This window comes from Canis lupus, chromosome 25, assembly GCF_048164855.1.
Source record: "Canis lupus baileyi chromosome 25, mCanLup2.hap1, whole genome shotgun sequence".
NCBI lineage: Eukaryota > Metazoa > Chordata > Mammalia > Carnivora > Canidae > Canis > Canis lupus.
The window spans coordinates 37,701,244-37,728,091 of record NC_132862.1 but is presented as its reverse complement, the minus strand read 5'-3'; the positions used below and the strand labels follow the sequence as shown (position 1 = coordinate 37,728,091).

At 40.0% G+C, this 26,848-nt stretch overlaps 1 protein-coding gene and 1 long non-coding RNA gene across 9 annotated transcripts in view; one reads left to right on the top strand and one right to left on the bottom strand.

The window, feature by feature from the left end:
• LOC140617533 (solute carrier family 2, facilitated glucose transporter member 3) overlaps nt 1-26,848 on the top strand; it is a 108,780-nt gene that overhangs the window by 38,887 nt on the left and 43,045 nt on the right. The gene's annotated exons all lie outside the window — the stretch shown is intronic.
• On the bottom strand, nt 12,311-21,310 carry LOC140617534 (uncharacterized). The gene is made up of 4 exons (XR_012017754.1): nt 21,130-21,310; nt 19,623-19,681; nt 18,808-18,974; nt 12,311-12,719 (listed from the first exon to the last, which is right to left on the bottom strand). It is a non-coding gene; the product is annotated as an uncharacterized lncRNA (long non-coding RNA).

Below are 26,848 nucleotides of genomic sequence, written 5' to 3'. Positions count from 1 at the left end.
TACTTATCTCCCTCTTCCTCTGCCCCCTCCCTGCTCCTCCCCTTTCAGGTAAATAAATAAATAGTTAAAAAAAGAGTACAGAGATAGTCCATGCAACTAGATTAAATAGGAGTGAATGAGGAGGATGGAAATGTCAGTTGTGTAAGGTTTTGACTGCTTTGTTAATCAATATGAACTTTACACTGCAGACAGCAATCACTGAAGAGTTTTGAGCACAACAGTGCTATAATTAGATCATTGTTTTAAAATATTTGTCACTAAAAAAATAAATAAAATAAAATATTTGTCACTAATATTTGTTACTACAAAACAAAGCATGCTTAATTCATTCCCCCCCCCCCTCATTTATTCCAGAAAAATATAGGTCAAATAGATGGCTCAGTCTGTTAAGCATCTGCCTTTGGCTCGGGTCATGATTCCTGGGTTCTGGGATTGAGCCCCATAACATGCTCCCTGCTCAGCAAGGGGTCTCCTTGTGCCTTCCCCCTGCCATTCTCCGCACTTGTGTACTCTCTCTCTCACATAAATAATAAAATCTTTAAAATATATGTCAGATTAAAAAAATATACATCAGATAAAGTGCTGAAAGGTCATTATAATCCCACTCATTAGAGTCAGCATGTGGTATAATGCTCCATATTTTTCCCTGTGCACATGTACATGTGTATATATTTATATATAATTCATTTGTCCATAAGGATGAGATCATTCTGGGTCACCTGGGTGGCTCAGTGGTTGAGTGTCTGCCATTGGCTCAGGGCGTGATCCCAGGTCCCAGGATCGAGTCCCACATCAGGCTCCTTACAGGGAGCTTACTTCTGCCTCTGCCTCTGCCTATGTCTCTGCCTCTCTCTCTGTCTCTCATGAATAAATAAATAAATCTTACAAAAAAAAATACACTTCTTTAAAAAAAAGAATGAGATCATTTTTTTTAATGAGATCATTCTAACCATACTTTGCTTTAAAAAAAAAATAGTATCTTTTTTAAAAAAGATTTATTTATTTGTTTGAGAGAGAGAGCATAGCAGAAGAGAGGGGCAGAGGGAGAAGCAGACTCTCCAGCTGATGAGGGAGCCCAGTATGTGGCTCTGTCCCAGAACCCTGATATCATGACCTGAGCCAAAGGCAGCTGCTTAACTAACAGCCACCCAGGTGCCCCTTCTTGTTTTTTTTTTTTTGTTTTTTTTTTTTTGTTTTTTTTTTATTTATGATAGGCACACAGTGAGAGAGAGAGAGGCAGAGACACAGGCAGAGGGAGAAGCAGGCTCCATGCACCAGGAGCCCGACGTGGGATTCGATCCCGGGTCTCCAGGATCGCGCCCTGGGCCAAAGGCAGGCGCTAAACCGCTGCGCCACCCAGGGATCCCCCCTTCTTGTTTTTTTTAAAGATTTTATTTATTTATATGAGACAGAGAGTGCATGTACAAACAAGCAAGGATGGGAAAAGTGGGGGGTGGGAGTGGGAGTGGGACCAGGGCCTGGATGTGTTGGGGCTCCATCCCAAGATCCTGAGATCATGACCTGAGCCAAAGGCAGATGCTTAACCAACTGAGCCACCCACGCACCCCATAGTGAGTATCGTCTATGAGGAGATAGATCACATAAATATCAACTACAACAAAAACATGACCATATGTAAATGTACTCTACTTCATTAATAATAACCAGCATAGAAATGATATCCTATTTTTACCTATGAGACCGGACAAATTTAAAAGAATGATCAAGGGGTGTTGGTGGTTCAGTTAAGTGTCTGACTCTTGATTTTAGCTCAGGTCATGAGACTGAGGCTCGAGTTGCATCGGGCTCCATGGGGATTCTGTTTAAGATACTTTCCTTCCTTCTCCCTCTGTGCCTCCTCTCCCCTGGTTTCTTATATGTGTGCTAGCTCTTTTTCAGGAAAAAGAAAAAGTTATCAATATTTGGTTTTGGTGGAGATATAATAAGACACTCTTTACATCCTTGGTGTGGAATAAAAATTAGTACTTTAGGAAAGGGAAACCTTCCAGTTCTTTCAAAATTTAAAACGTATCTACCTTTAAAGTAGCAATTTCATATGTATAAATTTTTTCCTAGAAAACTCTTTCAGAAATTCACAAGGATAAATGCATAAAGATGTTTATTGCAGCATTATTTGCAATGGCAATAAACTTATGGTGTCCACTACCATATTATGGGCCACTGTGTAGCATATATACATGTTCTGATATAAAAGAATATGTGTGATACATTGTTGAGTGAAAAAATATCAGAATGGTAAAATGATATATGTATTTATATAAAACCATTTTTTAAATTATACATAATATACAGAGAGCATGTATATGTATTCATCTATAATGTGTGTACATGTATCGTGTATGTACACCCCCAAAGTTTAACCATAGTTAATCTTGACATTGAATAGGAATGCAGGGATCCCTGGGTGGCTCAGCGGTTTAGGACCTGCCTTTGGCCCGGGGGTGATCCTGGAGTCCTGGGATCGAGTCCCACATCAGGCTCCCTGCATGGAGCCTGCTTCTCCCTCTGCCTGTGTCTCTGCCTCTCTCCCCTCTCTCTCTCTCTCTCTCTCTCTGTGTGTCTCTCATGAATAAACAAAAAAAAAGGATCCCTGGGTGGTGCAGTGGTTTAACATCTGCCTTTGGGCCGGGGCGTGATCCTGGAGTCCTGGGATCAAGGATCAAGTCCCACGTCAGGCTCCCTGCGTGGAGCCTGCTTTTCCCTCTGCCTGTGTCTCTGCCTCTCTCTCTCTCTCTCTCTCTGTGTCTCTCATGAATAAATAAATAAAATCTTTAAAAAAAAAGAATAGGAATGCAGTGTATATCTTTTTACTTTTTACTCTTTATTTTTTTACTTTTTTTTACAATAAACATATATTATTTTTTTATGTTTTTTTTAGATTTTATTTATTTATTTATTTATTTATTTATTTATTTATTTATTTATGATAGTCACACAGAGAGAGAAAGAGAGGCAGAGACACAGGCAGAGGGAGAAGCAGGCTCCATGCACTGGGAGCCTGACGTGGGATTCGATCCCTGGTCTCCAGGATCGCACCCTGGGCCAAAGGCAGGCGCTAAACCGCTGCGCCACCCAGGGATCCCCAATAAACATATATTATTAAAAAAAAAAAAAACACACAGTGAAGAGGGATACCTGGCTGGCTCAGTCAAGGGAGCATGAGGCTCTTGATCTCAGGGTTGTGAGTTTGAGCCCCATGTTGGGTATAGAGCTTACTTGAAAAAAAAAAAAAAAGAGTACAATAGACAGTGAAGAAACATATATACCTAGGCACATTTTCAAGTCAATATATGTAGTTATATTTTATTCTTTTTAATAATGACATAGTATTTTATTGGTAGCTATACCATTCATGTTACAGTTATTGAAAGCCCAATCTACAGCAGATACCAAGCTGGGCATGGAAGAAAGCCACAATCACTTAAAACAGAAATTAACAGAGGAGGTTCTTCTTTAGGAAGAGTGACTAGAGAAGGCCTTTCTTAGTAGTAACATTGAAAATGAGATCTAAAAGAATATGCTAGCTGTGGAAGAAAAGAGCATTCTTGGCAGAGGGAACATATTTATAGGGCATTAAGGTGCAACAGAGCTTGGTATTTCCTGGGAAATTGAAAAAAAATATCAATGTTGTAACAGTGATAACAGGTAAGGGGGAGTAACAGTGCAAGATGACATTATAGGCAACAATTTTTATTTTTATTTTTTTATTTTTTTAAGATTTATTTATTTATTCATTCAGAGAGAGAGAGAGAGAAAGGCAGAAACGGGCCCCATGCAGGGAGCCCAACGCGGGACTCAAACCGGAGTCTCCAGGATCACGCCCTGAGCTGCAGGCGGCACTAAACTGCTGCGCCACTGGGGCTGCCCTAGGCAACAATTTTTAAAACACAAACTCTCTTAAACATTTGTCTTGTTTCCAAACTTTTCCTCCCAACTCTGTGCTGCAGTGGTCACCTTTGTACTTTATTGTACTGTGACAGTATTTTGTGGGATACCTGCACAGTAGAAATCATGGGTCAAAGAGTATAAATATTCACATTTTAGTAGATATCCTCAACCTGCTGTCTAAAAAGGTCGCAGATTTTACATTTATTCCAAGCGCCTGTTTTCTAAAACTTAAGCCAGGCTTGGGTATAGTCAGTCATCATAATTTTTTACCAGTCTCTGTAGGGGAAACAAAACAAAACAAAGCAAACCAAAACCCTTTTTATTCTCATGTGTTTTGTTACTAAATTTGGATGTCTTTTTTGTTTTGGCCATTACTAATTCTTCCCGTAGGAATGCTTGTTCCTGTGCTAGGCTATTATTGTCTTTTATTGTTCACTTTTTTTTATTGCTCTGAAAGATGTCTTTGTATATTATGAAAATTAAGCCTTTGTCCTATGAGTTGCACACTTCTTTGCCAATTTTTTAAAATTTAGTGATGTTTTATCACAATAGAAAGTTTTGATTTTATGTGGTCATATTTATAAGGTTTATCCTTTATAATTTGCATGTTACATATTTTGCTTAGAATAGATCTGTATTTCAAAAAGCAACTATAGGGGCACCTGGGTAGCTCAATGGGTTAAGTGTCTGACACTTGACTTTGGCTCAGATCATGATCTCAGGGTCATGGGATCAAGTCCTGAGTGAGGCTCTGTACTTAGCTCTGAGTCTGCTTTGTTCCTCCTTACCCCCAAGCTCTCTAGCTTGCTCTCTCTCTCTCTTTCTCTCTCTCTCAATAAATAAATAAACAAATAAAATCTTTTAAAAAGGCAACTATAGTGATGTGAGGTTTAAGATTATACTAAGAAAAGTGAGGAAGCTGAGACTAGTTAATATTCACTGCATATTAAGCAGTGACTATGAGCATGGGGAATAGAAGATGGATTTGAGGGACTCTTTTTTTTTTAATGTAGCAGTTTTATTGACATAGAGTTCCTACCATATAATTCTCCTACTTAAAGTGTTACAATTCAAGGGCTTTTAGTATATTCACAGAGATATGTAACTATTAATCAATTTTAGAACATTTTATCCCTAAAAGAAGCCCCATGATCATTAGCAGTCTTTCTGCATTCCTCTTTAACCTCTCTCAGCCTCAGCCCCTGGCAACCACTAAACTACTTTGTGTCTCTATGGATTTGCCTATTTTGGACATTTCATGAAGGGAATCATAAAATGCATGACCTTTGTGACTGGCCTCTTTTACTTAGCGTGATGTTTCAGGATTCATCCATGTTATATAACATGTACTTCATTACTTCTATGAATAAATAATATTTAATTATATGATGCTTATACTGCTTTCATTTATGCATTGATCACTAAATGAACATTTGGGTTTCTTCCATTTTTTACTATAATGAATATATGCTGTTATGAATATTCTTGTGTATGTTTTTATGTAGACATAGGTTTTCGGTTCCCTTGAACATATATATTGGAGTGAAGTTGCTAGGTCATATAGTAACTCTATTTAACTATTTTCCAAAGCACCACACCATTTTACATACCCACCAGCAATTGTGAGGTTCTCATTTCTCCTTATCTTTGGAACAATAATTATTATTTTGTCTTTTTTATTACAGCTATTCTAGTGCATGTTAATTGGCATCTGCGTATGAGTTCAATTTGCATTTCCTCAAAGACTAAAGATGTTTTTTCCTTATTGGCCATTTGTGTATCTTCTTTGGAGACATGTCTATTCTAGTACTTAGCCCATTTTTTAATTGGATTATCTTTTTGTTAAGTTGTAAATTCTTTTTCTTTCTTCCTCCCTCCCTCCCTCTTCTTTCTTTCTTCCTTTCTTTCTCCTTTTTCTTTCCTTTTTTTTCTGTTTTTTCTTTCTTTCTCTTTCCTGAGGTCTATGCTCAGTGTGGGGTTCAAACTCACAATCCCAAGATCGTAAGTTGTGTGCTCTACTGACTGAGCCAGCCAGGTTTCCCAAGTTGTAAATTCTGTTTTGTTTTTCTTTTTTTTAAGTAGGCTCCACGCTGGGCATGGAGCCCAACATGAGGCTTGAACTCACAACCCTGAGTCAAGACCTGAGCTGAGATCAAGAGTCAGATGCTCAACCAACTGAACCAATCCAGGTGCACCCCCGCCCCCCACATTGTAAATTCTTGTATATTCTAGATATATTCTTTATCAGATATATGAATTATATTTTCTCACACTGTATAGGTTGTTCTTTTCCTTTCTTGATGGTATTCTTTCAAACACAAAACTTTTATGTTGATGAAGTCCAATTTATTTCATTTTTCTTTCCTTACCTGTACTTTTGATATTATATCACAAAAAGTTTCATCTGACCCAGGTCATAAAGGTTTACATTTAGATATGTGAACTATTTTGAGTTAATTTTTATGTATAGTGTAAGGAAGAGGCCCAACTTCATTCTTACATTAATGGATATCTAGTTGTAAACAGCACCATTTTCAAAATAAAATTTGATCTTGTCCAGTATTGAGGGACATTTTTTGAAAGCGGATTTGAAAGTACTTGACAGCTGGAAAGTGAAGGAGATAGAAGCATCAGAAATCTTAGTTTAGGAACTAGGTAATTAGTAATCCCATTAACCCAAGGGGGAAATCAATTAGGGGAGAAAAAGCAGAAGCAGATTTGTAAGATGAGTTTTGAGCATGTTGAGCTTGAGGTACTTATAGGATATCCAGGGGGAGATTCATAGCAGGTAATTATAAATTTGGTCTGGAATTCAAAAGAATGTTTGGAATGAAAACCAAATTTTGAAGTCCCTTCTGTGAGAGAAGTTGAGAACACGAGAAGCTGTTCAAAGATGAACCTGTTGTTTAAGAGTCATTGAGGAAGAAGAACCAAGAGGAAAAAAAGTAGAACAAACAATCAGAAAAGGTAAAGACTACCTAGAAAATTGTATTGGAACTGAGAGATATTGGGGGGCTCATTAACAGTTTAAATGATGAAAAGAGGTTGCATTGGACAAGAGCTAAGAAGGTTAGGTTATTTATGTCTTTTGCAACTGAAGCTTCAGTAGAGAGGTTGGAATGGAATGTGGAGAGGAGTGCTTGAACCTTCAAGCAAAAACATTTTTTCTTTGGAAATTATTGCTAAAGACTACCTACCATCTTGGTAACCTCAAGGAAGAAGCACAAGGAGGGCAGAATGCTTTTCTTTTTCTCTGATTCTGTCTCTATACTCCAATACTTAATACAACCGAGATTAGCCTGGAATGTTGTTGCAAGATTTTCCAAAGACCAGGAGATAAGAGAAAAAGAATATTACAAGAGTTATGAGTTATGAGTAATAGATACTTCTCTTTCAGTGAAGTGGTTCATGGAAGACCTATCTTGCTGAGAAGCTCCTAGCCTAGTTCCATGTATCAGAGGCCAACCTTGTACCTCTTGGGAGGGTCCTCAAACACATCAAACTCAGTCTAAGGGAACATGGTCCAGTTTCTTATATATACATGTATAAGAGTTCTGGTTTCATTTTATAGACCTACTACTTCTCTTCAAATGGAAGAATGTAAAAAAATGTAAAGAAATGAAAAAATAAATAAATAAATAAATAAAACAAATGGAAGAATGTCTACTTTTTTTAGGGAAATTATACCTTCTCCCAAGCATGTAGGCATAGGCCATAACCTTATTTCATAAAGTAAATGAAATTCCAGTCATACCAAAGATACTGTGAGTAGCAGGTATGTAATTTCATATAGAGGTATGGACTTCTATGCAGACCACTAGCTATTCTGAAATAAGTTGATACTGATTGTAGGGAAAGAAATAGAAACAGAGAGTATAGATCACTCTTTGGAGGAATTCAACAGTGTACCTTGACAGAGTACTTTAGAAAAGTTGAGGTATAGGAAGAATGAAAGTATTTTAGGATAGAGGTACTTTAGAATCCCACTGGCCACAGGAAAGGACAAGCAGAAAGTGAAAATTTTAAGGCAGAACTGGGAATAATAGATGGAACAGTGTCCTGGACCATAGTGAGGATAAGATATGGAGAAAAAGATAGAAATTTCTAAAACAGGCAGGATTTTAGAGTGAATGGATTAAGGGTGAGGTGAGGGTAAGGAATGACAATTAACAAAATCCATTTTCTAAAAAAGCATGTGGTCTGGTCATCTGGGTAAATGAGGAAAACAGGGATTATATTGGAGTTTGAAAAGGCTGGCAAAGCTTTGTTTCTCTGAATGAAGTGTTTTTTCTGTACCTTAATATCTTGAGCAATACTCCTGTAGAGAGATGTCATTTCCTATACTTAACCCTCTGAAGATAACTGCTTGGTTGTCTGATTATTTTTTCTATCTCTCCATTTCTGCCACAAGGCCTGCCTGGAGATGTCTTCAAATGCCAGATTCCTAAGTCTTGCCCCGTAGTCCTGATTCACTCACCTGAAAAATCCCCAGGATTGGTTTAGACTTCCTCGATACTACATCCAGGGTGCTGAAAAAAGTGAACAGAACTAGGGAGAGGAAAAAAAAAAAAAAAAAAGAACTAGGGAGAGGATTGATACTGTTATAAATGCACAGTTATTGGGGCACCTGAGTGGCTCAGTTGATTAAATATCTGACTCTTGATTTTGCCTTAGGTTGTGATGTTGGGGTTATGGGATTGAGCCCCACAACACAGTCCACACTCCATGCAAAGTCTGCTTGAGATTCTCTCTCTCCCTCTTGCTCTGCCCCTCCCTCTGCTTGGTTTTCTCTCTCTCTCTCTCTCTCTCTCTCAAATAAATAAAAATTTCTTAATTAAATAAATTCCCAGTCCTCAATCCCACTGAGTTATTAATAAAGCTCAGTAATGTGTAATTATCCAATTCAATTTCCTACCAAATGTAAGAAGTTAATTCAGTTCATCTATATTATTATTTGATTATCCATTTATTCAACAAATATTAATTGAGCATCTACTATGTATCAAGTTCCTTCTAGACATTAAGAGTATGGTCAAATAATATTGATAGGCAAGTTCCCTGATGAAAGGGGACAGACAATAACTAAGGATGTAATTTCAGATAATGATAAGAGCTATGAGGAAAATTAAAACAGGGAGATATGATAAATGATGGGTGGGTAGAAAAGCAACATAGTCTACTCAAAGAAGGCCTCTCTGAAGAACAGGCTTTGAGCTCAGACCTGAATGACAAGAAGGAATTGAAGACATCTCCAGGCAGGCGCTGTGGCAAAAATGAAATTAATATAATAGAGGGACAGAAAAAGACCCAATACAGCTGGAGCTTAGTGAATCAGGGGAATAGTGGTAGAAATAAGGCAGAAAAGAGAGTTAGGGGCCAGATATAGTTTTGATAACTCTCTGAAGAATGAATTCTGGGAGAATAAGGTTGAATCAGTAAGACTGATCAAAAGACTGACTGCAGGAGTACCAGGCTGGCTCAGTTAGTAAAACATGTGACTCTTGAACTCAGGATTGTGAGTTTGAGCCCCATGCTGGGAATTGAGATCACTTTTAAAAAGTAAATAAAATTTTTCAAAAGAGAAAGACTTATTACAATAGATCAAGTGATAAATTATGATGGTTTTGACAAGGGTAGGGCAGTAGAGAATGGAAGATATCTGGGTATATTTTGGACTGACAGCTAATAATGCTTGCTACTGTGTTGGGATGCCTGGGTGGCTCAGTGACTGAGCTCTGCCTTTGGCTCAGGATGTGATCCTGGGGTCTGGGATCGAGTCCCACATCGGGCTTCTTGTGGGGAGATTGTTTCTCCCTCTTCCTGTGTCTCTGCCTCTCTCTCTGTGTCTCTCATGAATAAATAAATAAAATCTTAAAAAAAAAAAAAAACTTGCTACTGTGTTAAATGTGCAAGGTATGGGAAAGAGAAATCTGGAAGAGCTCCTAGCATTTTGGCTTTTGCCAAAGAATGAATAGTGATAATTTTAATATGATGGATAATACTAAGGAAGGAAGAAAAGAAACGATCTGGGGATTTGGAAGTGGAACCAGTACTTCTGTTTTGGCTATGCTTAGTTTGATATGCCTTTTAGCCCTTGAAGTAGAAATAGCAGACAGGCAATAATTTATGATTCTGGAAATCAAGAGATAAGTCAGCAGTGAGAAGCTTATTACCTTATATGGCAGCCCATTATATTTTAGATAGCTCTAATTACTAGAAACTCCTTTCTATGATATTGAACTTATTTAAAATATAATATAAATGTGATGTCTACTTCCATTTGGGGTTACTGAAATATATGTATTTTGGAAGCACATCAGATATTTGAAGTTACCATTTTCTTCTCCATCCTCTAAGCTAAATAATGCTAGTTCCCTCAGCTGCTCTCATTACTTTGTTTCAAGGTACTTCATCATCTTGGTCATATCTTTGTAAAGTAGGATGCCAATGGCTAAAGTGATCTGGAAATATATCCCAAAGATAGGACTAATATCCCTCTGATTTGTCATTCTACCAAAAACATGTTCACTTCTTTAAAAGATTTTATTTATATATTTGAGAGGGAGAGAAAGCGAGTGAGTGAGAGAGAGCTCTAGTGAGGTGAGGGAGAGAGGGAGAAGCAGACTCCCCACTGAGCCGGGAGCAAGACATGGGGCTCCATCCCAGGACTCCAGGATCATGACCAGGGACCGTAAGATCATGACCTGAGCTGAAGGCAGACACTTAACCACTGAACCACCTAGGTGTACCTATGTTTGTTCACTTTTTATAATTTGTTTCCTTTCTTGTGTGTTAGGGCCCCTGCCTGTGGCATAAGACATCAGTTTTGTTTTGTTTTGTTTTTTTAAGATTTTTAAAATGTGGGCAGCCCCAGTGGCACAGCGGTTTAGCGCCGCCTGCAGCCCAGGGCGTGATCCTGGAGACCCAGGATCGAGTCTCACATCGGGTTCTCTGCATGGAGCTTGCTTCTCCCTCTGCCTGTGTGTGTCTGCGCCTCTCTCTCTCTCTGTGTCTCTATGAATAAATAAATAAAAACCTTAAAAAAAAAAGATTTTTAAAATGTATTTATTTATGAGAGACACAGAGAGAGAAAGAGAGAGAGAGACAGAGAGGCAGAGACACAGGCAGAGGGAGAAGCAGGTTCCATGCAGGGAGCCTGCTGTGGGACTGGATCCTGAGTCTCCAGGATCACGCCCTGGGCTGAAGGTGGTGCTACACCGCTGAGCCACCTGGGCTGCCCCATAAGACATCAGTTCTAATTTTCTTCCAATATGTTGGTAATTTGGAAACCAGAAAACAAATTTATGCTCTGTATCCGATATTAACATTTTGCATTGTATGTTGGGAATATTTTATAGTAATTTAAAAAGAGAGTAAGTATGGTGTCTGAGAGGGGCCAACAGAGCCCTCCTATGAAGGCTTTGCACTCTAGTGAGAAAATCTCTTTTTTTCCTTTGCTTTTCATAACTTATATTCAAAATAAGGTAGTTTTCCAAATAGTTGAGTTCCATATAGGGGAAGTATTGCAGTCTTTTACCTAGGGATCTCATTAGAGATTTCCTCAGAGAATGGTTCTTACTCTGCAGTGATTTTGTTCCCCAGAGACATCTGGCAGACATATTTGGTTGCTGTGACTGTGGTAAAGAGAATGCTACTGGCATCTAGTGGGTAGAGACCAGGGATGCTGCTAATATCTTAAATGCACAAGACTAACCCCAATAACAAAGAATTGTCTGGCCCAGAATAGTACTAGGTTTTTTTAATCTGAACTTTTTCTTCTAACCTCATTGGGAAAAAGGTTAGTAAAACCTTAGGTGAAAAACTGACACGATGTAAACTTCATGAATTAATTCTGCATCCAGTTAATCACTACTCTTTCCTTTTTTTTTTTTCTTTCATTTTATTTATTTATTAATGAGAGACAGAGAGAGAGAGAGGTAGAGACACAGGCAGAGGAAGAAGCAGGCTCCATGCAGGGAGCCCCATGTGGGACTCGATCCTGGGTCTCCATGATCGCGCCCCGGGCTGAAGGCGGCGCTAAACTGCTGAGCCACTGGGGCTGCCCTACTCTTTCGTTTTATTGCATGCCAACCATCCATTAGTATCTTTCTAGAATTTAATGGGAAAATAATTAAGCAGTACTTTTTCTCACTTCAAAAAGTTTTCATAGCTCCCAGTTGTTTTTTGTTTGTTTGTTTGTTTTTCTTTTTAAATTTATTAATTTGTTTTTTTAGCAATCTCTACACCCAGCGTGGAGCTCAAACTCATGACCCCAAGATGGAAGGGGCACGTGCTTACAAGTGAGCCAGCAGATGCCCCTACAATTTTTTGTCACTCTCCCAGTCTCCATAATTTTTACAATATTAGCAAGTATTAAAAAAAATTAACAAGTGTGCAGTGATCAAATTTGGGCATTTTTATTTACTTTTTATTTAAAGGAAAATTATACTCTCAGTTTTCTCATTGCACTTTAGTTTCTCTTCCCCAGTAAAAAGGTCATGTCTCTTGAGGAATAATCTGCTTTTCTTCTGTCATCTCATAATGTTAGATAAATACAATACAACTTAAACTGGAAGCTTTGTTCTCCTTATCTTTCAGGTGCCCCAGTGAGGCATGCAGCTATTTTGGGATATAGCTATACTCATAATGTTCATTAGTTTGTTACTAGTGAGACAGGCAGGGGCAGAAGTCACTGTCTTGTCACTGTTTGTACTTAGAGGTGTGGGAGACAGAAGAATGCTGCTCACTGCACGTCCTGCACGGTGGGAACACGCCAGTCTTCCTGGGGCTGTTTCATTGCTTGGTATTGACTGCAGGTGTCAAGATCAAAGAGGAAATAATGAGACAGGAGTAAAGAGCTTCATTCTCTAAGTACCTGAAAGGAGTGAGGGTGGATAGAAACTAAAAAGAAAAAGGGAAGCAAATTCTTTCCTCGGCCATATCCAAAACAACCACCAGATAGTTCTTTTCAGATGCTTCTAATTTTTCAAATTACAACTGTGTTACCACTTAGAATCTGGTGGCAAAAATAATCCTCCTTCTATATCTTTATGTTTAGAGCTGGAAATTCATTCATTCAGATATTTATTGAATGTGTCTATATATACCAGACACATAAATGAACCAGGGAAGCTTCTAAAAATGTGGAAATTTCAAGTGTCTATTTGAAAGAGGAATGATAAGTGAATACCTAATTAATAGTCAAAATATTTCTATAATTTACCACCTTTCTTCCTTGGGGTAATGAATCACTAAGTATTTGTATAGGCAGTATATTTGTGGTACTCTTGAGGTTGCAGAGAATAAAAAGCTAGGTCCTTCTTCAGCCTTAAGACCATGAGGGGGGATCCCTGGGTGGCTCAGCGGTTTGGCGCCTGCCTTTGGCCCAGGGCGCGATCCTGGAGACCCCGGATCGGGTCCCGCGTCAGGCTCCCTGCATGGAGCCTGCTTCTCCCTCTGCCTGTGTCTCTGCACCTCTCTCTCTCTCTGTGTCTCTCATGAATAAATAAATAAAATCTTAAAAAAAAAAAAAAAACATGAGCTGACCAAGACACAGGTTGAATGACTTAACTAATGACTAGCTAGTGTATAGCACAGCAGGACAGGACCAATAGTCTGAGCTGCTACCTGAGTTTTCTAATTTTCAATGTTGTCTTCGTTCTAAAAGTAGAAGTGAAAGAAGACTGTTTGCAGAGAGTGCTTTCCACCACCATCGCACCAGGTTGGTTTCTATCCAGAAAGCCCTCTGACTGAACCAATGGAGTGGATAGTGAAATGAAACAACAGAGTTTGGGGTTCAGGGGTCAAGTTGAGAGAAGCAATGGAAAGAAGAAATTAGAAAAAACTCAGAATGAAGAGAACATATTTTACGGGACAAAGCATCTAAGATAAAAGTGACATGTTTGGTATCTCTGGAGGACAAACAGTACTGTAGAAAAAGGAAAAAATGAAGATTTTACTTCATTCTCCACCTAAGGGCATATGGTCAAAGTAGTATGTCTGGTATTCAAAGACTGCAGCAGCATAGCCTAAACTTGCTTTTCCAGCATTATCTCTCACTAGACTTCTGTAGACACCCTGCTCTTCGGCTAAATTGGTCAAAAGCACTGTTTGTCGACCTTCTGCCCAAACTCCCTACCGCCATACCTTTGCCAAGGCCATTGCATTTTCCTGAAATGCCCTTCTGTAATCTCTGCTTCTCTCTTCTTTCATCTCTTACTCATCTTTCAAGACCTATTCCAAATTCTAACTTCATAAAGGCTTTCTGGGTTCTTCCCAGATGAACAGAATCTCTTAATACTTTGATTTCCTTCGAACTTTTTTTATCTTGTTGCTTCCATAGCCAGATTGCAGTCAACTTGAGGCGAGAAACTTTGGGTCTTCTGTATTATTCAGTAGAGTGCTGTGCATTTTGTAGACTCTCTTGATACATATTTATGTATATATCTTCATTTTTCTCAACATTGCCTTTTTAAAAGCTCATTAAAAATTTTCTGCATTCAGAAAACCATTGTTTCTTAGTGTTTTTATTAGATGTTATCTTATCCAAAGATGGAGAGGTATGAGTAAGAATGCAGCTAATTGGTGAAAATGGAGAATAGAATTGAAGGAAGCCAAGGTTCTGGCCAGGGTGTGGAGATAAGCCTGAGTTTAGGAAAAGAGAGTTATTGGAAAAGAGAATGGGATAGACAAAAGGAGCATTAAGATGGTGGCTTGTAAAAAAAAATTTTGAAAAAAAAAAAAAAAAGGGATCCCTGGGTGGCGCAGCGGTTTAGCGCCTGCCTTTGGCCCAGAGTGCGATCCTGGAGACCCGGGATCTAATCCCACATCGGGCTCCCGGTGCATGGAGCCTGCTTCTCCCTCTGCCTATGTCTCTGCCTCTCTCTCCCTCTCTCTCTCTCTCTGTGTGTGACTATCATAAATAAATAAAAAATTAATATTAAAATTAAAATTAAAAAAAAAAAAGATGGTGGCTTGTAACCTGGGAGAAATAGGGGGAGAAAAAGAAAAAAGAGCAAGAAAGAGAAGGAATTGTAGAAATTTTGAGATACAAATATTGAAAAGATGGAAGGAGGAATAGTCAAGAAACCAAAAGGGTTTTAGATCTAAGGGAAAGATCCTAGCCTTTGGTTGTCTTTGGGAGGTTCCTTTCAGAATACCACAAGCAAAAAAAAGGAAGGGAAAATAATACTGAAGTAAGGTTATCCTCGGTATAATCTCCCACCAGTCCCTTCCTTGGAAATAAGAATGACTCAGGAAGGCATATGAGGATAAACAAACACTTCCTTGGAACTGCTGCTGTTCAGCAAGGTTCTGTGTGAAGCTGTTTTCACCAGAATCCTGTATGGTTTGGTTCAATTTGGAGATGACTGTGTATCTCTCCTCCTGTGTCTCTACATATTTCAAGTGCCTGGGTTTGCTTATGTCTGTTGCCTTAGAACAACCTCTACTGTGTGCCTGTAACTGTGAGCAGTAGGTCCCCATTCATTTTTATAAGTTGTTGATGGCATCTTATCACTTGTGCAGTTCCTCATCTGACTGTATCAAGTCTCATCTGTGTCTGTGTCTTTTTCTTTTGTCTTAATCTTTTATTTTTCCCTCTACCCCCTCTCCCATTCTGCTTCTGTCACAGCTTTTCTTACCAGCTGACTTACTATAATTTCATCTCCATAGCAACCTCTCCCTGGGGAAATGGAAGGAAGAGGGAGCCTAGAATAGATGGACAATGCGAAACTGGATTGGAGTTGAGGACAATCTTCTGTCCTGGAACAGAGTAGAAACAAACTATGTAGATGGATTCCAGTGAAGTCACTGAAAATCCTAAGGAAACAAACTGGGAGCCTGATCCCAGCCCCTGCTAGCATACTCACTCAGCACATTCCTTCTATTTATGCCAAGCTGTCATCTGTTTATTCCTCACCTGTGATCCAACTCAGCTATTCTTTCTTTCTCTGTTTCTAGGCTTCATAATTCTTATATGTGCAATAGTCTCTGATAATGTTATAACTTGAAAAGTGATTTTCTTAAAGATTCATGAATACTCACATTGGAACCACAAGGTCTTTCTTTAGATGTACTCTAATTTTTCACTAGGATTCATTCTGGACCTTAAGTGATCATTAAGTGATAATGAAAAACACTTGGAATGGCCTTAGAAAAGGACAAAAAAATACTAATGATACTGTGCACTCTCATGTTGGACCAGAACATTAGATAAGAGATTTAACAAGCAAGAAAGGTTTTACAGGGGCACCTGGTTGGCTTTCTCAGTTAAGCATCCTACTCTTGATTTCAGCCCCGGTCTTTTTTTTTTTTTTTTTTTTTTTTTTATGTTTTATTTATTTATTCATGAGAGACACAGACACAGGCAGAGGGAGAAGCAACACACACACACACACACACACACACACACACACACACACAGTGGAGCCCAGTGCAGGACTCAATCCAATTCTGGGACTCCGGGATCACATCCTGAGCCAAAGGCAGATGCTCATCCACTGAATCCACTGAGCCACCGAGGTGTCCCTGGCTCTGATCTTGATCTCTTGGTCTCGGGGTCCTGGGATTGAGCCCCGTGTCCAGCTCTGCATTCAGCAGATTTTCTGCTTGAGATTCTGTGTCTGTCTCTCTCTGTACCCCGCCCCCCCAAGGGGATCTTAAAAAAACAAGCAAACTTTAGAGCTCGCTTCAGCAGCACATATACTAAAAAAAAAAAACTTTAAAGAAAGAAGGTTTTACAAACAATGGGATTTGTTTTACAAAAGTAAAGTGAGATAGTGGAATCATTCTGCCCAGAGATCTTTAAAACCAAATAGGTATTCCTATATCTGGAAAGGAAATTGGCTAGATCAGCATTTCTCAAACTTTTAAAAACTCCCTTTTCCCATAGCTTCCCTTGACCTTAACCTGGAGAGCTTGTTAGATACAAATTCCTGAGCCCCACCCTTAGAGACTGGGATCCTGTAGTCCTGGGGCTGGGGGGAAGGAGAGGTGGAACACGTATGAATTTGTGTTTCTAACAGGCTGATGATGAGATGATGTTGCTGATCCTTGGGCCACATTTGAGTAGCATTAGTCTAGATGATTTCCAAAGTCAAAGAATACAGTTGAATATGTAGGACATAAATGTGTGGATACTGCATTACTATTGTATTCAAAATATCTTTTCTTGGGCAGCTTGGGTGGCTCAGCAGTTTAGCACCAGCTTCAGCCCAGGGCGTGATCCTGGAGACCCGGATTGAGTCCACGTTGGGCTCCCTGCATGGAGCCTGCTTCTCCCTCTGCCTGTGTCTCTGCTCTCTATCTCTCTGTGTCTCTCATGAATAAATAAATAAAACCTTAAAGAAAAATCTTTTCTTTGGGAATGAAAGAGGACAAATGAGCTAACTCAGACATGTTTTCTTTTTCCCTGCCCATTTGCAAGCTGTGATATCCATTTGACAACTTTCTTTGTTCTATAGAGTGACCAACCATCCCCATTTGCCCAGGCACTTTCAGTGCTAAAACTGGGACAGTCAAATAAATAAATAAATAAATAAATAAATAAATAAATAAATAAATAAATAATAAAATAAAAAAATAAAAAATAAAAAATAAAACTGGGACAGTCCAGGGCAGAGTAGACATTTGGGTGACCTCTCCATTCACTTGAGGCCAGTGAAATAAAAGGAATATAAAAAGAAAAATGAATTTGACTAGGAATCAGAAAATGTGGTTTCTAGTTCTAATTCAGAATACGTTAATTTTATGGCTTTATATCGGACATTTAAATTGTCCTTGTTTTAGTTTCTACACCTGCAAAAAGAAGATAGTATTATCTACTCTACTTCACAAAAATGTTTTAAAGATCAATTGAAAGAATGCTTATAAAATTTTTGTTATTAAAATACCATATACAGGGACGCCTGGGTGGCTCAGCAGTTGAGCATCTGCCCTTGGCCCAGGGTGTGATCCCGGGATCCAGGATCGAGTCCCACATCAGGCTTCTCCCTCTGCCTGTGTCTCGGCCTCTCTCTGTGTGTCTCTCATGAATAAATAAAAAAAAATCTTAAAAAAAAAAAAAATAAAATGCCATATACATTAAGACACGATATAGATCACTTGTTTTTATTTATTTAGAATGATTACTTATTGACAAAAAATAGCAACCCAGCAATCCCGTTCCTAAGCATATAGCCAAGAGAAAAGAATTCATATGTACGGCAAATGCCAAGAATGTTTTTGATAACTCAAAACTAGAAACAGTAATGTGCTCATCAAAAGGAGAATGGATAAATACATTTTGGCATATCCACAAATGGAATACTACTCAGCAATAGCAAGGAATGAACTACTGATACACACTATATAATACAAACACTATGTGTGTTGTGTGTTTTTTTTAAATATTTATTTATCTGAGAGACTGAGTGAGCACGAGAGAATATACAGCAGAGGGAGAGGGAGAGGGAGAAGCAGGCTCCCCTGCTGAGCAGAGAGCCCAATGACACAGGGCTTGATCCCAGGACCCTGAGATCATGGCCAGAGCTAAAGGTACACCTTGGGCAGCCCCCGTGGCACAGTGGTTTGGCACCGCCTGCAGCCCGGGGCGTGATCCTGGAGACCCGGGATCTAGTCCCGTGTCGGGCTCCCTGCATGGAGCCTGCTTCTCCCTCTGCCTGTGTCTCTGCCTGTCTCTCTCTCTCTCTGAATGAATAAATAAATCTTTTTAAAAAATAAATAAAAAAATAAAGGTACACACTTAACCAACTGAGCCACCCAGGTACATCTCACAAACACTATGTTAAGTGAAAATCCAGCACAAAAGAGTACATACTATATGATATGACTCCATTTATATATGGATCAAGAACAAGAAAATTCAATGATGATGATGTAAGTAAGTATAATAGTTACCTCTGGGAAGGGAGGTTATAGACTGGAATAGATGCAAGGAAACATTCTGGGGAGCTAGAAGTGTTCTAGAATCTAGATCTTGATCTGGGTAGTGGTTATACAGGTGAATACAGATGTAAATCTTCACCCAGCTGTACACTTCACTGTACACTGTACAGTTTTACTTGCTTTATTATATATAAAAAAGAAAAAGACATAAAAGAACGAACTCAGGCTGAATTCTGGGCTCACTAGAAGACACATTCTTTTTGTTGAAATGTTTCTAACAGCCTATCAAAGAGTCTTGGTTTTGTGACCTGAACATCTAATATGTGGATCTAGAGGTCATCTCCTCATTCTGCTGTCTTGGTTTCTAGACTTGAGTAATATGTGACAGTAAAAGGAAGTAGAAACCCTATGTCACTGGGTGAGGAAGAGGGCCAGGTTTACATCAACATTGCAACAAACCTTTGTTTTTATTGTTCCTTCTCTTAATTTTTATCTTGGTGCCCATAGCCTGCTTTTCTTAGATTGATTCTTCACCCTTCCCTGTACACCCTACCCTTTGTATGTCTTGTCAGTAGCCTACTTCCCCGTCTTTTCTAATATGTCTCATTAAACTCAGTAGTCCCTGATGATGTTTTGTTTTGTTTTTTTTTATGAGTCCATTCCAGTGACTTACTTCCTGTCCCCCAGCCAAGGAGCCTTCCAGTAGCATTTACAACTGTATTCCCAGACTTGATTTGTTTTGAAACAGAGCCTCAGATCCCCCTACTGCTAGGGTATGCCCCCTCCCAGCCCTATGGAGAATTCTCCCTAATGTAGTACATTCCCACCTTGCTTTCTTCTCCGCAGTAATTCTGTGTCTGGTGTGTTATATTCACCCTCAGTCTTCCTTAGGTAAAAAAGAAAACAGAGGGAAAAAAATCATTTATTTCTCAGGAAAGTTTAGTCAGGTGATCAAGTTGTCTGAGGGTCTAAAAAGGAGAGATTATCAGAAATATATACTAAGTAGAGGGAGAGCAGAAAGCATGAGTCACATTTTATGTGCTTCTCCTTTCAAACTGTGCTGGTCAGGGGCAGTACAATAGGCAAAAATGAGCTATTAGGACTTCATCAAGATAAAAACCTTTTTGCACAGCAAACAGTCGACAAAACCAAAAGACAACCTACAAAATGGGGAAAGATATTTGCAAATGTCTTATCAGATAAAGGGCTAGTATCTAAAATCTGTAAAGAATTTAGCAAACTCAATACCCAAAGAACAAATAATCCAGTCAAGAAATGGGCAGAAGACATGAACATGAACAGACATTTCTCCAAAAAAGACATACAAATGGCCAACAGACACATGAAAAAAATGCTTCACATCACTCAGCATCAGGGTAATACAAACCAAAACCACAGTGAGATACCACTTCACACTGGTCACACTGATCAGAATGGCTAAAATTAAGAAGTCAGGAAAAGACAGATGTTGGCAAGGATATGGAGAAAGGGGAACCCTCATACACTGTTGGTGGGAATGCAAGCTGGTGCAGCCAAACTGTGGAAAAAGTCCAGATGTCCATCGACATGAATGGATAAAGAAGATGTGGGGTTTGTATGTGTGTATGTGTGTGTGTGCGTGTATACATACACATATATATATGATACATATTTTTAAATATATATAAAAATAAACTGCTGCTCTAGTTTCTTACTTCTGCAACATCAGTGTTTGTTTCATAAAAGGTACTGAATAAATGTAATCCATGGAATAAATATAAGGTGTGACTGGAGAATGACCGAGTAACTGCAGCAAGGATCAAGGTGCTAAGGGAACTTTCTGAGGTGCAAATCTATAAGGTGGTATTTGTATGAGTGTGTATATCTGTCAGAAGTCACGATCAGTCAGATGCACTTAAAATGTATGAATTCTATATATTTTATACATTAAATTGAGTTTAAAAAATAATCAAGGTATTGCAGGGGCATAAAGAGGATTTTGTAGGGACACCTGGGTGGCTTAGTGGTTGTGTCTGCCTTTGGCTCTGGTGGTGATCCCAGAATCCTGGGACTGAGTCCCGCATCTGGCTCCCAGCAAGGAGCCTGCTTCTCCCTCTGCCTGTGTCTCTGCCTCTCTCTCTCTGTCTCTCATGAATAAATAAAATCTTAAAAGAAGAAGGAGAAGAAGATGATGATTTTGTAAAGATCCAAGGCTAGGTGACATGTGAAATGGGGGATGTACATAGAAAAGAGAAGAGGGGAGAAAATAAGGTAAGGGAAAAAGGAAAAACCAAACTAGACTCTAGGGTAAACAGGCATGGCGTTCGGGGCCAAATGGAGCAGCAGCAGACTGACCCCACTGAGTGATGCTAAAAGGGATGTTTGGGGATTAGCTGTGGAGAACAACATCTGCCCTTGGGGCAAAACTCTTGCATGTCTCTAGAGATGCCTCCGGTTCCTAGAAATTGCAGCTTTCTCTGGCCAATGGGGTGTCGGTTCCTGTTAGCCGCTGCGGGCCGCCGAGCGGAAAGGCGGGCGGGCGGGGGGCCTGGTGGCCGGCTCTGAGCCAACGTCATCTTCCCGTCACTGCCAGCGACGTGCGGGCTGGCACGGCGCCCCCGGCGCACAGGCATCCTGTCCCGCCCCGGACCCGGGAATCCCGGCAGCCACCTGCACGTGCTCTTTGCCTCGGTACTGCTTTGGGGCCCGTTTTGGCCAAGGAGGGTGCAGTGAAAAGAATGAAAGTGGAAAGGGGCGCGGAGCGCAAGGCTGGGGAAAGAAGGGACGTGGAAACCGGGTAGCAGAATGCGTGTGGGAAGGAGGGAGAAAGCAGGGGAAGCGGTGGACCGAGCTGGTAGGGGGACAGACAGAGAAAACCAATGATTTTGAACTCATCAGCCTGCTGAGAAAGAAGTGGCCAGATTGGGAGTGGAAGAGCAGTTAAGGACGGAGGTGTCAAAGAAGCGCATAAATTTGTTTGGAGAAATGGAGGAAAAGCAAGTTGCAGGTGTAGGGGCCAAATGTACCACTTTGGGATACTGATTATTTTAAGCAAAAGTTACTTAAGAGCGGCACCTGGGTGCCATAGCCACCGCCAACTCTTGGTTTCAGCTCAAATGGTGATCTCAGAATCCTGGGATTGAGCCCCCCTAAAAAAACTGGGCTCCACCCAGCAGGGAGTCTCCTTCTCTGCTTGTCTCTCCCTGTACCCCTCCCCTTGCTCATTTGTTCATGCTCTCGCTCTAAAATAAGTAAATAAACCTTAAAAAAAAAATAGTTATTTAAGAGACAGCCTATCCAAGAAGGACACTCAGACATTCCTCTGTTCCCCTGCAAGCAGGAAATAAATCTCCACTGTGAAAGGTAGCCTTCTTGTAACCAGGTGAGGAGACATTCTTATCATCAGAGAGAGGGAATTCAGAGCCCAGAAAGCTATGGAAACCACCTTTGTTACTTTGTACTAATTTACTACCCCAAATTCTGTTTAGAATTCCTTACTAATCAAAGCTCTTAAAGTTAAGTTTTCTTTGTCCTGTCAGTTCCTCAGATTTATTGTCTCTTTGTCTAAACAGTATAAAAACTGCCTATCTTGGTTATTTCTTTAATTCTGAATTTCATTATTGGGCCTCTCTGTGCACATAATAAAACTTTGGGGTGATTTTTAATTATTTTTGCTTCTGTTAATCTAGGTCACATAAATTTAATTTTTAGTCCAGCCGGAGGCCTTTTTTAAAAATATTTTATTTACTTATTCATGAGAGACCAAGAGGCAGAGACACAGGCAGAGGGAGAAGCAGGCTCCCTGTGGGGAGCCTGATGTGGGACTCCAGGACCCCGGGTTCATGAACTGACCCAGAGGCAGATGCTCAACCACTGAGCCGCCCAGGTGCCACCCAGCTGGAAGACCTTGAAGGAGAAAGGAAGAATTTTTCCTTCCTTACACAGGCAAATGGGAGTTTTTTGCACACTGCTTGCCATGACAGAAGAGGGTGCCTGACAGGTGAATAAGTCGACACCAGGAAAGGGGGAAAAGTCTAAATCAAGGACTCCCCTTTTCCTGCCTCAGTTCCCTTACTGTTGAGGTGTAAACTCCTCTGTTGGTGTCTTTCTTTCTCTTCTTGTACTGTGGAAAAGAAAAAAGCACTATGCTCTAAAAATGAGGTGATTTATATATCATGACCTTCTATTTATGTATTATATCTTAGTTATGTACTTGGTAGTAGCCCTTTGTGCCACTTAGTGTCAACTTTTTACAACTTTGGGTAGACATATCCAGTATATGGTATATGTGTCTTCGAAGCAATGTCTGTCATATTGCAGAAAGTCAGTCATTAGAAAATTCAGTTATGTTCTACTCTGTGCCACATTAAAATCTGAACTTGTAGAGAAATGAGTTAGAACAGTCATTTATATTACAGAATTATGCAGGGTTTCAAAAAATTATTATAGACTTTTTAAAAAGATTTTATTTATTTATTCATGAGAGACAGAGAGAGAGAGAGAGGGAGAGAGGCAAGACATAGGCAAGAGGGAGAAGCAGGCTCCATGCAGGGAGCCCAATGTGGGACTCTATCCCGGGACCCCAGGATCAGACCCTGAGCTGAAGGCAGACGCTTAACCACTGAGCCACCCAGGCGTCCCTTATTATAGACTTTTTTTAATAACAGGCTCCTGTCATATATTTAAAAATTTGACTCAGCATCTAGCAGTGACAGAAACCAGGAAGTGTGGAATCAACAAATTAATGATCAATGATCTCTAATTATGTATTCATTTATAATGATTTATTCAGAGACCAAATTCCACTAAGGTCCTTATTCTTTTACTGTTCTCCACACTCAATTTCTCACCCATCACTTCCTTAGGAAAATGGGCAATGGGTGTAACATTTTGGCTCCAGTGTCCATTGCCAGCTTTTGTAACATGCACTTCACTGAAAAAGGGAGTATTGGCAGGCAGTTGAGGAGATCCCTGGCAAGAATATAACCAGGATAGTGTGGATTCTTTTAAGCCAAGAAAAGTTTTATTTATGTATGTATTTATTTATTTAGATTTGTATTTATTTATCTGAGAGAGAGACAGAGCATAAGCAGGAGGAGAAGGCAGAAGGAGAGACAGAAGCAGACTCCCCACTGAGCAAGGAGCCCAACAAGGGGCTCAATCCCATCACCATGGGATCATGACCTGACCCGAATGCAGATGTCTAACCAGCTGAGCCACCCAGGCACCAATCCATCCATTAGTCACTTTTCTAATCCAGTTTAGTTTTCCTATTCCTAATTATTTGGAGGTCCAATGTACCCTATGTTGGGAGGTCACTATGTTCAAAATGGCCACCAGAGACTTAGGTGTTATTATATACACTGTGTTTCTAGATAAGTAAAAAGAACCAGGTGAACCTATCAGCCCGCAGTGAACCTAGGGAACTAATTTGAGAGGACACTCTCAACACTAGTCAGTGTTCCTCCCATTCCCTGTTACATGGAGGGAGAGAAATTCAGAGAATAAATTTCCATTTTTCAAGTTTCTGCCTCTTACATCTTCTTCATAGGCCTACTCTTTTTTTTTTTTTTTTTGCATTCCTTAACAAGAAATCCTCAGAGATTTTTACTACTCACGAGGTCTGTATCCCACCCAAATGTATTCCATTTTCCTCTTACTCTTTAACCCAACTGCATAGCCCATTGCATTCCTTTCTCTGACTTGGACCTGTAGAACGCTGACTATGGATTCTCACAAGTTTATGAACCTATTTCTTTTGATTCATCTATTGTCTAACTCACGAGTTGGCAAATTTTACTTAAAAGGTCATATACTAAATATTTTAGGCTTGGTAGGGCCCTGTAGTCTCTTGTTGTAAGTATTCAATTCTGATGTAGTGCAAAAGCAGCCACTGACAATATATAAAAGAATGAGTGTGGCCGTATACCAGCAAAACTTTACTTATGGACACTGCAATTTGAATCTCATATAATTGTTTTAAAGTAATCTCTGTGCCCAACATGGGGTTTGAAGTCATGACCCTGAGATCAAGAATCACATCCTCCACTGACTGAGCCAGTCAGGCGCCCTTGAATTTCATAATTTTTACAAGTCACGAGATACTATTCTTTTAAATTTGTTTTTAACTATTTAAACAACTATTCTTACTTTATGGGTGGTACAAAAACAGCCTCTCTAAATCCATTATTCCTGAAGTACCACCTTTTTCCCCTTTGGTGCTTTTTATTGGCAGAGACAACACTAATGAGGAGCAAGAGCTTTCTTTCCCTCACATAGCCTCCTTCCTTGCTCTCCTCATCTCACCTCCACCTATGAGGATCTTCTTGCCATAGCCTAAGAATAAGGATCTTTACTGCAGTAGTAGGGGAGGATGGCTCCCTTTTCCTACAGTTCTTGAACAGCCACATATCATCAGCTTCCAGATTTATTGCACACCAGCCATGCTTCCTGTTTATGACCAGTGTCTTGAGAAGGGAGCAAAACCATGCTCCATTTCTAGGAGGAAAGAGGTGGGGAGTGAGGATGGGAAAATACTGCCTATTCCAAATACTTTTTTTTCTAAACATACATTGACTTTCTCCTAATACACAGCAATACAGCATAGAAGTACATTCAGACAACTAGTTCTCCCCTAAACTGTGGTCCTTAAGCAAATTACCTATAGATTTCTCATGGGAAATCAGGAAAGTAATACTAAATTTAAACTCCTGTCATGAATTGTAAATGAGGTAACAGGATAAGAACCTGGCACTTAACAAATACATCTTCGGTTACTATAGAGAAGAATATTTGAGTTTCTCACATGCAGCTGGAGCATCTTTGGAAAATCTTTAGGTTCTTAAAAAGAATGAGGATCTAGACTCTTAAAAAAAAAAAAAAGATTTTAGGGCAGCTTGGGTGGCTCAGTGGTTTAGCACCACTTCGGCCCAGGGCGTGATCCTAGAGACCCAGGATCAAGTCCCACGTCAGGCTCCCTGCATGGAGCCTGTGTCTCTGCCTCTCTCTCTCTCTCTCTCTCTCTCTCTCTCTTTCTGTGTGTGTGTGTGTGTTTCTCATGAATAAATAAAATCTTTAAAAAACAAAAAAGATTTTATTGGGGCACCTGGGTCCCTCAGTCGGTTAAGTGTCTGCCTTCAGCTCAGGTCATGATCTCAGGGTCCTGGGATGGAGCTCTACATCAAAAGTCAAAAGGCAAGCTCCCTGCTCTGCAGGGAATCTACTTTTCCCTCTCCCTCTGCTCCTCCCCTCCCTCCTGCTCATGTTTACGTGCATGCTCTCTCTCTCAAATAAATAAACACCTTAAAAAGTAAATAGTATTTATTTGAGAGAGAAGGGGGTGCAGAGGACAAGCAGACTCCCTGCTGAGTGGAGATCTTGGGGAACCTGAGCTGGATGAGGGGCTCGATGCTGGACTAGATGCCAAGACGCTGAGATCATGACCTGAACCAAAGTCAGCTGCTTAACCAACTCAGTCACCCAAGCACCCCGTGGATCTAGACTTTAATCCATGACCTGCAGTAATTTATCTCTGAGCATATATATTCAATTGTGAAATTAGGTAGATATGTCTTTTTTTTAATTTTTTTTTTTATTTATTTATGATAGTCATACAGAGAGAGAGGCAGAGACACAGGCAGAGGGAGAAGCAGGCTCCATGCACCGGGAGCCCGACGTGGGATTCGATCCCGCGTCTCCAGGATTGCGCCCTGGGCCAAAGGCAGGCGCCAAACCGCTGCGCCATCCAGGGATCCCGATATGTCTGTTTCTTTTGTCTTTTCTTTTTAGACACTTATATGACAATATATACTTGGCACTGTTATAAGTGCTTTACACATATTAATGATTTAATCCTCGTAACAAATCTTCAGAAGTAGACTCTTGGGGATCCCTGGGTGGTGCAGCGGTTTAGCGCCTGCCTTTGGCCCAGGGCGCGATCCTGGAGACCCGGGATCAAATCCCACATCGGGCTCCCGGTGCTTGGAGCTTGCTTCTCCCTCTGCCTATGTCTCTGCCTCTCTTTCTCTCTCTCTCTCTCTGTGACTATCATAAATAAATAAAAATTAAAAAAAAA